At 38.3% G+C, this 11962-nt stretch overlaps 1 pseudogene; it reads left to right on the forward strand.

Annotated features, from left to right (window-relative positions):
* Window positions 1–6193: 6193 nt before the first annotated feature.
* On the forward strand, window positions 6194–6771 carry LOC149181084 (rac-like GTP-binding protein RAC2 pseudogene; annotated as a pseudogene).
* The last annotated feature ends 5191 nt before the right edge of the window (window positions 6772–11962 follow it).

Raw genomic sequence — 11962 nt, forward strand, 5'->3', positions numbered from 1 at the left:
TTAGAATAGGAGGGTATTTAGATCACCTGAGGCATAAACCTTGATTTTTTCGTGGCTGAACTCATCTACATTCTTCACTGGAGTATTTTCATCTACCTAAATGGCTAATTATTGACCCCTATGGAATTTTTCTAAGGCTACTCCCACTTCTTCCTGAGGCCCATCTCGGTCCTTCTACGAAAGATCACTATGACATAAATGTGGGATTTTGATCTCATAATACTCCTACATCCTTGAGACTGAGTATCGCTTGAACCAAGACCAGAGTAAGACTCTCTTAAGTCTCATTTCAAGGACTGATGTAGTATTATTTCATTGCAAAGTTTTATGATCGTTCTGAAGCATTTATAAAAGATTATTGGCACAAGATTATTCTAAAATATTATGGGTGCTACAAGATCTCTGATGGACTTAGACATGGAATTCAATTAATTATTTCAAATCTTGGCAGAGCCCCCAGATTCACCTAGCCAAGGAAAAGCTTCGCGAGAAGATACTAACAAGGAACTATAGGTAAACATTGGCACACCTTCAATGGATTTAGACATACAACTTCCATATCAATTATGATCCATATATGCACAAAGAGCACTATGTCCAAGGGATTGATCAGATTATTCTATCTAAAATGCCAAATATCTTCCTATGAAAAGAGACTGAATCTAAATTCATGTGAAAGCTTACAATCAAAAGTTGAAAGAACACAGTGCCAGAAATAGGTATCGATCATAACCCAACATTGAATTAGCCAAAGATTAAAGTATGTGAAAATATAATCTGAGCCTAAAAATACACCCAAGAAGGACAAGCCAGATAGTGAACTTGAAATGGAAAATAGACCAAGGAACCATCCATTTGCACAATATCATATATTGAAGAATAATAATTTGAACCTTCTGAATATGTGACCATTATACATAGCCTAAATTAGGGCCCAAAACCTAAAACCCATGAATGGTGGGTTTACTAATAGTGTTGAAAAGGCACTCCTTTGAAGGAATATCCTGAAAATGTATTTGAAAACACTAGTAGTCCAAGATGGAGAGTGAAGCATATAATTTACAAAGGTACAAATAGGAGGTAGGGTTTAGATTGAGGATAGGCTACTAAACTGAACCCCTAAACCCTTATAGGAGATCTGAAATCTGGACAGAGCATCCCTAGAAGTATTAAAAATCATAACCTTAGTCTTAGCTTAACCACTAAGTGTATCCAGTTATCTCTGTAAAGTTTAAATTGTGAGGAGAATGAGAGAGTAGGACAACATCATCAGCAAAATGCATTAGACCTATTTCCTCAAGAGTTTTTGTAGGTTGTATATGGGTAGAAGGTATGTCATATAGAAGAGATTCCAATAGTTTTTGTTAGCAATCATGGCAGCCAAGTAGGAGCTGAAAAAGGGTCGTAAGTTGCTCACCTATGCCTTCCCTCGTTTTTTTTTAAATTCCATACCAAAAATGTCAAATAAATTTACCCCTTGGGCCCTTATTATTCTCATGCATCTTGTTTTTGGCTGATTTTTTAATTATAAGTAGCTAAAAATAATACCATATTTTCACAAAAGGAGCTACATTTCATAATACCTGCACTATCATCTCTGCAGGTACAATTAAGTGATTGATTACTATTACAGTTTCAAATTTGACAAAGGCATCTTCAAACAACCCTCTCAAGTTTTGCATGTCATTCAAGGTTTTTAGAGGATACTTTGGACTCAGAAAAAAGAGTCTATATAAGCATGAAAAGGGCTTAAAAAAGACAAGACTATTATTAAAAAAAACTATACTCTAGTCCAAAACCAAATGGAGATAAATAAAAAGGGAACCCCATATGAGAACAATTTATGTGCCTAATAGGAAGACAATGAAGGGTTTCAGAAGTGAATGATTGGACATCCCTCCAAGAACCAAAATGAACTATTGAATTCTGTTTATTTGCATAATTACACAGCTTGAAGGGAAATCACAGGCAACCAAAGACTAATTGAGGAGGTGAAAAAGACCCTAGAGAACATTAATTAGACTGGTTAGAACAGGACAGAACTGATCATTGATGTTTGTATTCTAAGATTGGTTTGCTTGAATAGAAAAGAGAAATAATAGCCTCTAGCCATTCAAAACACTAGACGATCATTGTTATAATCCATTTCTTTCAAGCTACTTCTAAAATTACTATTGTTGGTTGGATTCCCTAATGAGTAGGTCTGAGTCTCAAATAACTCATAAAGGGTAATAAAGACTATATGGAATGATTAGAATAGGAGTCGGAGTTGACGTAATTGAATTCATTGATAAGGCTCAAATTTATTCCCCTTTTCTAGTGCACCTTAGCATTTGATGAATTTTGGATCATAATGTTTACAATCCTAAAATATTGCAAAAAATGATGCATGTTGATTTTCTTAATATAATGTATTGACTAGAAGATGCATGAATACATTTCTGATAGGGAAGCAAGAAATAGTGAGGAACCTTTGCATCCAGCGAGCACCTAATTTCGTTTTTAACCATCTCCATGGATGTTTTTTCTAGCTCTTCTAACCTACCAATAAGAAAAGGAAATCAGTCTCAAATCATCAGATCATAATTAGTTCGCCTGGAAAAATATAAGCACAAGTTCCATTTCTAATATATTAGCTCTTGTAAAGGATTATCTATAGATCTGTGTTTAACAATTTGGACCTCAAAATAGTGGCTTCCTTCTCCTTCAAAGCTTGACATAGCTCAATTTTGAACCACTTTACCTAATGAATGAAAATCACATGATAAACAACATTGGGATCAGACATGTAATTCTTCCATTATTAATTACTATATGCCATTTTATTAGAAGAAGATTGAGATTTTATGCATCTTTCCTTTCACACAATACATGTATAGGAAAATAAAATATTCCATAAAAAGGACTACAAATTCCAACAGTTACTTAGACTTATCATCAAAGTTACACAAACCATGGGTGTGACCAAAATCAACAAAAGATTCTGGTGCGGTTGCCGCACTCATCCCAAACTTACGAATCAAGGAATCAGAACCCTCACCCTAACCTTTTTTTTTACAAGTATGTCTTGCAAATATCTTTGAGATCTCCCAAGTTTTTCAGGTTTCCAATTTTTTCCAATATTTTCAGAACTCTTGAGGTCGAAGTTTAGTTTTTTTGGTATTAACAATATTTTCCCCAGTGTTTCTAATAAGTTTCTTTTCAGAACTTTAGTAATATATTCCCTAAAATTATGTTTTCAACAATTATATATATTGAAGAAGAGAAAAAGACAAAAATAAAATATGAACTAAAGTATATCAATTTTTTAGCTTTCATACACATATTGGTAAATGAGATAAACAATAAATCAGAAACACTAAACTAGTAAATATCAGATATCATACGTATCATTTTTTGATATGAAATCAAATTGAATTTTCGGATTTCTTATGTAAATCAAATTTAAAATTTTGTAATTTAAAATCAAATTTCATATTTTCATCTCAAGGTATTCATAAATCCTATATCTATCAACCAAGGCCCACATAATAATATCAAATTGAAATGCAAATATAATAATATGTCAACTTATCAATGATAAAGTTGAAAACTTCAAAGAACAAAAAAAGAGATTTTCTCGAAAGCTCCATGAGTCCAGGAAAAAAGACTTGGAAACATAATCTATATAGTGAGACGAATTGGACAAAAGTCATCACCCTCCACATCCTCCAATGGAACTGTTACCCCTGACTTCAGCGGGGGTACCTATAGCCAATTTTTCCTTCTGGGAAGCATCATTTTAGTCCTAGAAAATCCAAATCGTAGACTTGTAGGCCATGTGATGTTATGTATTCTGGTGTCCTATTCCTATTATTGTCTTCCATACCCAATCTTCTTACACTCCACTTTTAGGTTCTTTCATCATGCATACGATTGGAGGGAATAGGAAGGGCATACTTGCACACATGATTTAGAGGAACCTTTGGTCTTGTAGCAATGATCACTATTTGTAGTCTAGCCCATGTCTTGAGCGCACCTATGTCCTATCCACATGGTCATGTGTCATAGAGTCTGTATGCAATCTTTGACCATGATATATCATTCATGTTACAGTTCTCAACATGGAAGACTCACATTTTACAACATTTCACCTTTCCCAAGGCAGTTCACAGATCCCAACACATAGGATCCCAAGGGTCAAGAGTCAACAAAGACTCAAATCATTCATCATAATTTTTACTTGTCATACCACTTGGAAATTTTATCAAAATGTCAAGGCACCAAGGAGATATGCCCAATCAAAGGTGGTTGTCCTCCTTTTGTGACACAGGTGGGCTTGAAGAAGGCATATTGAGGTCAATCCTTGGTCAAATGAGGCAAGTGATATGTTAAAAGTCATCGACAATTTTCTGTCCAAGCAAACCCATGTGCCCAAATTGGCAAAATCAACCTTAAAAGACAAGTCCTGGCACATCTCAAGAGATATGTTAAGCAAGGAAGGCAAGTCGTTGGGCCTCCTAAGGAATCTAAAAATTATTTCAAGTCACTTCAAGCCAATTCCAAATGGAACGTTGCATCTCTAAGGCAAATCATCCTCCTCCTATGTTTGGGTCATTTTATTTACTGGTTGTTTTATGACCCATTTTTTAGCTTGGACTATAAGCAGCAGATTAAATTGACATTGGAGAAAGCCATAGTTTTCTCCCAGTGGATGAGTATGCCATATTTTCTTGAGGTTCCTATAAAAAAATCATGCATACAACATAGAAGGTTGGATGGAAGTTGGAACTATGTCTGTAATAGTACGGGATAAAGATGTGAATGATTTCATGACACTCACTAAGGTAACTGTTATGCAAATGTCCCTAAAAGTTGCGAGTCTTGGTCTCAACATGGTTGCTACATGTTATGTTCTTTTTCTTGATCTTTGATGGAATCCAACAATTGAAGACCAACCTATTGATAGATCACATTGAATTATACAAATGCGTCCTGTAATAGTTCCCCGATTTACAGTTAAAATATTGTGGAGATCGTATTTTAGCACTTCAGTAATGGAAGTGAGAAATGATTACATTATCATTTAGGGACGATGGAGCAGGTGGCCGTCAAATATGCCTTATAGAGGAGGACTTGATACATCTATTTATGGTTTGAGAACATCGGTCTTATTTCATGAAAGGAAAAGTGACTGAGGAGTTATAGAAAAAGAAGCAAAGCTACAAGTTTTGAGATAATTTTGGGATTTCATGGGAGAAAGTTATACATGAAATTGAATTTCCATTGGGTTGCTAGGACTATACTTTTCGAATACCACTGGACATGTATGGATTTTTCCCACAATTTGTTTTGAGCCGTTAGGAAGGAGACACCCTTCATGTAGCTTCCTACATGTTCTGACAGTGTTGGATTCTATTTTCTAGATCCAATTGTAGATTCTTAGATGTGTTTGGCTTTATTTCATCATTTTGTGAGCCTCAAGTTTTAGCTTCCCTTCCCTTCTTTTAGAAACATCTTGTGCTCATTCATGTTCACTCTTCCACTGAAACTTTATACTCCTAACCTAAATCAAACCTAAGCATAGGAACAACCCTCCTACCGAAGAAACCAAAGCATGCATAGTCTATGTCTTCACTTTCCTAGATCCAAGCCCCACACGGGAAGTAGTCCCCACCCCCCTTCGGGACATTGGGTTGCTCCTCTTGAAGGTTTCTCGAAGGTGCTTAACATAAGACTTTTTGTAATGACAACAATTTTTTCCTCATCTATCATACAACCTCCCACATAAGAACTTGGAAATAACATCATGGACTGTGACAATATCTTACAATGGCCTTTAACTATCAAAATTGATTTTTTTCTGTAGGAACTCAGTGGGCCTCGCAGTGTGTGAGAAGAGTGAGTAGATCATAGATTATTTGGTTTTTGTGAGTACAAATCCCAACTGTGATGTTCTGGATTGAGATGTTTGTTTGTTTCTTTTCAAAATGTGCTCCATTTTCTAATGGTTGTTAATCTCTCTAGGACAGCCTTTTAAATATTAATTTGAGAAACAATTTTCTTTCTAGTTTGTAATCGCTCTGGGTGCTTTAAAACTTTTGACTGTCTGTTCTATGTTGTTATTTGAGCTAAGAAGCTTTTGTTAATTCATCCACTGGATAGGAAATGTTCCAGAAAATATAATTAATTTTTATGAAGAGTCAGAGCAACCATGAGTACTGCCAGATTTATTAAGTGTGTGACTGTGGGGGATGGTGTTGTGGGAAAAATTTGCATGCTTATTTCCTACACAAGAAACACATTTCGAATGAAATATGTACCAAAAATGTTTGATAACTTTAGTACAAATGTAGTGGTGGATGGAAGTACAGTGAATCTTGGCCTCTGGGACACGATGGGACAAGATGATTACAATAGGATTAGGTCCTTGAGTTATAGAGGTGCAGATGTCTTCCTCCTGGATTTCTCCTTGATCAGCAAGGCCAGTTATAAATGCATTTCCAAAAAGTGGATTCCAGAATTGAGACACTACGCACCATCTGTGTCTATCATTTTGGCAAGGACAAAATTAGATTTCCAAATAGACAAACAATTTTTTGTTGATCATCCTGGAGCAGCCCAAATTTCGACAACGCGAGGTGAAGATATGAAGAGGCAAATAGGGGATGAAGCATACATTGAATGTAGTTCTAAAACACAACAGAATGTTAATGTTGTTTTTTATGTCGTAATCAAAGTGGTTCTTCAACCACTAAGCAAAAGAAACGCAGAAACAAGCAAAGAACATGATTTATTCTTTAAGGGCTTTATCTATATTTGGCATCTGGAGAACTTTACAGTGCATTGTTTAATCAAAGGCTGGCATAATATTTCCCAAGTATTTATGATTTTTTACTCTATGTTTAGTATGTTGAATTTATTGTAATGGCAGATGCTTTGGCAAAAGGTCCCGATTTTTTCATTTTATATCATTGCATGTGTGGTTATGGAGGATTGTTTTGAAATGTAAATGAAAGGTCCTGATTTTTTTCATTTTATATCATTGCCTGTTATGGTTATGGAGGACTATTTTGAAATGTAAATGAAATTTGGGTGTACATGCATAGGATACTATGATGAGATTGGTCAAATATTTGTTTGTATCATGTGAGTTCTCAATTGCAGTTGAATTCATACTGCTAAAAATCATGTTGAAGGCATGGAGGTGCTTTGTGCTTTGCCCTGTCAGAAATCCATGTAATTTTTTATTACTGAGTTTAGCTATATCATCTCAATGTGCAAGATTTAATTTAGTATATAAAAGATCATAGAGTATTTGGTTATTCCACTCCTTGCAAAATATCTACAGATTTTTTTTTATGTAATTTCTACTTATAATTCATAGGTTTTTTAAGTAAAGTCTACTTATTTTCATAACTTAATGGGTTTCACCGATCCAAAAATAGACAACGATTAAATGGAATAGGAGCTTACTAAGGGTGAAATCACCGTTGGGGCTCTGGAGCATGGGGCCGAGTGAGGTGCAGAGGATTCTCGTGATGGCCCTGACAGCTGCAATGTTGACCTTCTGAGCATCTAAGTCTCTCAATCAGATTTTCTGCACTTGCTCCTTCAATATGATAAATGGTTGTTGGGAACTGGTTCCCTCGAGGTCAATTTTGGGGTTAAAAACCCAAGTTTTGGGGCATAAGGCTTGAAGTTTGTATAAATAAATGTAAAGTCTCCGCATTTTGTAGTCGTGGAGCATGAAGATATCAAGATTCAAAAAGGGTTTTCTGCCCTTAGTCTAGATAGGTTGTGTTGGTTTTAGAGATCCGCCCTTGGTCCACGAACCATGGGATTGTATAAAAAGGAGGTCTTAGAGGAGTCCACGGAAAAAATGCAGTGAAGTAGAAGTACTTGATGAGTCTATAAAGAGCTAAGAGAGAGAGTCTTAGCATAGGAAGAGGCTCTGCAGCTAAGTGTGTAGAGGCCTAGGGTAGAAGTCCGCAGCTGCATGCGCGGACCCCTACAGTTGTGTGCACATGGAAGATAGAGTCTGTATTGAGAATCTAAATCATCAATAAAGAGAAGTATTTTGAAATTACTGTGTATTTTTCCTCTGTGGATCACATGTGATTATGTTATGTTAAGTTCTAGGTTTATGTTATAATGCTAATTGGTTCGCGAATGTATATGTTTCTATCTGTTATATGAATGCAAATAATGATATATGTCTACATGAAGATAATATTAACTACATGGTAAATTTGGAAAACACTTAAGATAATTAAAGAAATTATACAATAAAATAGTAGCAAAGGTGCATAAGTACTTGAGCCACTGGGTAGGGTTACAAGAAGGACAGTCATATACCTTCGTGAGGGTTTTAAGAGATGGAAGAGAAAGTATATCGATAGTGCTAAAGGCTTATTGATATGTGCAAAGGAAGGGTTTAAGGTATAAAATCGACATCACAACCATCTCAGGGTGTGGAAACTTGGTTCCTACATACCCCCATACTGCTTCGGGTGAGACTTCAGTCTGTGCTCCATGGACTAATCCCAAAAGGGCTAGTAGTGTAGGGATTTGATTGGTTGACTAATGTTGAACCTGGGTCAGGGTCCATCAAGCCAACAAATGGTTCCGTTTCCAAGACCAAGATTTGCATAACGAGATGTGTGATGTCGCATTATTGGAATCCAACTAAGAAAGAGATCGAAGACTAGTTGGATAGAAAGATCCACGAATTCACGGTGCAAGAGAACATGAATCCGCGATTAACAAAATAAAAGTGGTTGGAAAGATAACTATACATAGAAATACATGAAATATTCTTATGTTCCTTCTCGATTGAGTTATACGAGTGGATCGTGAAGTTGGCAGACGGCTAAGGGAGGTGGAGGCTTGATAGTCCAATTGTTTGGAAACCAGAGTTAGTGCGGAGATTGGAAGCCTATGAAGATAAGATCGCACATGTTGTCAACCATTGGCTCGACCACATCATAGGAGGGTTTTTGACATAGTTTGCGGTCGATACTTCTGTCAGTTACAACGAAACAGAGCGTCGCTTCTTCAAAGGACCGCAAGGTAAGTATTTGAAATCACTAAATACTTGGATTAAGATGCTCTTGTGTAAAAAGAAGGTCATGCAGTTACCTTGATTTTTGGAGCTACATGAAGTGGAAGGCCTTTTAGGGACAGAGGGAGAAAATTTCCTAATTATAGCCTATTGATTGAGCCTCCTTTGAGTGATGACACAGGAGCAGTGTAGGCTTCTCCACTCAGTGCTATTCAGTTAATAGGACAAGGGTTCCCACGAATACCTACACCACCTCCATCAGCATCCCATCCATCCACATGGCCTCCATCCTCACCTCCACCACTCACCCTATTGTCCACACCACCGCCACCTCCACCACTGTTCAATATGGTGAACTCCGTAAAACTACCTATATTCAAGGGCATAGGAAATGAAGATCCAGACCAGTTTTGGTTCATCATGAAGGATGTATGGGAAGCTCAAGGTATCACAAACAACCAAATGAAGAAATCCATGTTGGTTAGTGATTTGTAGGACCGCGCACTAATGTGGTACATTAAGTATAGTACTGATAACCCAACATCCGCATTGGAAGATATCCAGACTGCGCTAAATAGAGAATTCAGTAGACCTAAGTCTCAAGCACAATCAATTGTGGGATTCAAGGAGATCATGATGAAGCCTAGGGAGATGCCCTGGGATTTGGATCAAAGATTGAAGTGTACGATCCATGAAGCCAACATGAACCTAACTGATGGGCAGCACTGCGAATGGTTCATGGCCTCGCTCCTACCCCACCTAAGGGTTGCGCTATCACAACAGAAGATTGGGACCCAGGCAGAAGCTCTGGAAATCGTGATGAGACTGCATGAGACACCAATGCAGGATGCTAATCTGGGGGTTTAGAAAATTCACACACAGTTGCAGAACCTCTACCTTGAAATGCAAAGTCTGAAGAAAGATAGAACAGCTTGGCTAGAGGCGTGCAAATAAGTCTGGTGCCTCAAATGCAAGGGTCAGGGGAATGACAAGGACCATTGTCCCGTCTTTGCGAACTATTTTGCAGCAGGGGGACCAATGCCTCTAAGGTTGGAGGCTGCGGCAGGGCCAAGTAAAGGGCCCATGCTATGGTGTGCTATATGCCAAGTAACTGGGAAACATGTGACCGACAACTACCATTTACTGCAGAAATTCGTACAGACACCGTAACATCTCTTCTGCAATTTCTATCAATCAATAGGTCATGATGAGCACAATTGCCATAGTTACGAATTAATAATGGATAGGACACCTGCATACAAGATGCAGGTAGAAACACAGTCTCCAAACAAAGGCGCTGGGGGAACATGAGGTGAGTATCAGGGGTACGGCCGAGGCCGAGGTGGAGGGGGGGTTGGTAGAGGCCCAGGGCAGCTGATTTGTTACAATTGTGGAGGACCAGGACACTACGTGAGAGACTATCTGAGTCTGACGCAACCTTCATGCCACTACTATACTCAGTTTGACCATGCAACTAAGGATTTCCCTATATTGTTGAGAGCTGAGCCTCATGAGGAAGACCCTAAGATAAACAATATGTTGCAGAGTGGAACGATGACTAGGGAGGATAAAGGGAAGCAGCCTACAGAAGGTGAATGGGTCCCCAAAGCACCAGAAAGGGAGACTAGGTTTGATTGGAGCACACAAAAGAAACATTTATGGAAGCAAAGAAAAGCTTCGCTAAGGCCTCTACCTCAGGAAGTCAGGAGAAACCAGTTGAAGAAAGCGACCCATCCATGATTATCATGTTCTTAGAGACCTGCATGAAACTACTCCGTGATAGTAAGGTTGTGAAGGGACTGCAGGAACTGATCAATCGGTGTGTTGGCAAGGAGAGCGCTACTGGCGAACCACGCGTAGTCAAAAAGATTGGTAAGCATAAGGCAAGGACTAGACGTGAGATTAGAATCACCGTGTAGATAGGGGAATACGAAATGGACAAAGTTATCTTGGATCTAGGGTCCGACGTGAATGTTTTGCTAAAAAAACATGGGAAAGAATGGGGAGACCTGCGCTTCAGTGGTCCCCGATCCAATTAAGGACGGAGAATCAACATAAAATCATCCCAATGGGGAGGTTGTAGGGGGTAACTGTTGACATCGAAGGTGCGAGTGCACTGACGGATTTTGAAGTAATAGATATTGTGGATGATAACAATCCCTACCCTGCACTCCTTGGGATCGATTGGGTCACTGACATGAATGGAGTAATCAACCTGAAGAAGTGAGAGATGATATTTGAAAAGAAATCACTCCACGTAGTGGTGCCACTGGATCTTGCAGAAGGACCACACTATACAGAACCAGTCCATGATTATGAAAGTGATGATGATTTGGACAATATTTACAAGATAAGGGCACAAGACCAGGATTGGGTAAATCCAACAATAGATAGACTTATTGCATGGGACCGCGAGAGCTCTTGCGCATTAGATTCGGATGAAGAACTATAACACTGGCAGAACTGGTTGCATGAAGTATCTACACTATGTTGTAATATGATGACCAAGTCATTGCACTGCGTATCATCAGAGGTAAGGAATCTACCTCACTATGATGGGCTAACTGACGTTGATTGCTTTTTGGATGCATTTGAAAGAGAAGTGTCGGAGAAGCATCGCTTCGAGGCCTTGGATTGGGCACTACGTGCTACACCCATAAGATGGTGGGGTACACACAAGGATAATTTTGGTGATTGGCATGAATGTAGGAGGATGATGAGAATACGTTTTGGACAACCAAAAGTACGGATGACAGAAAAGTATGATGGAAGGGATGATCCGCACAATCACCTAGCCAAATGGACAAAGGCTTATGGAGCGGAGCCCCAGCCTGAATGGGTGCATCTGTTTTTTCATACCCTGGATGTCATACCAATGAATTGGTACTTGGAAACAAAGCTCTACCATGGCACTAAAGA

Source organism: Pinus tabuliformis, chromosome 3_2 (assembly GCF_031772625.1).
Source record: "Pinus tabuliformis cultivar Carrire ecotype Pingquan chromosome 3_2, CPIR1, whole genome shotgun sequence".
NCBI lineage: Eukaryota > Viridiplantae > Streptophyta > Pinopsida > Pinales > Pinaceae > Pinus > Pinus tabuliformis.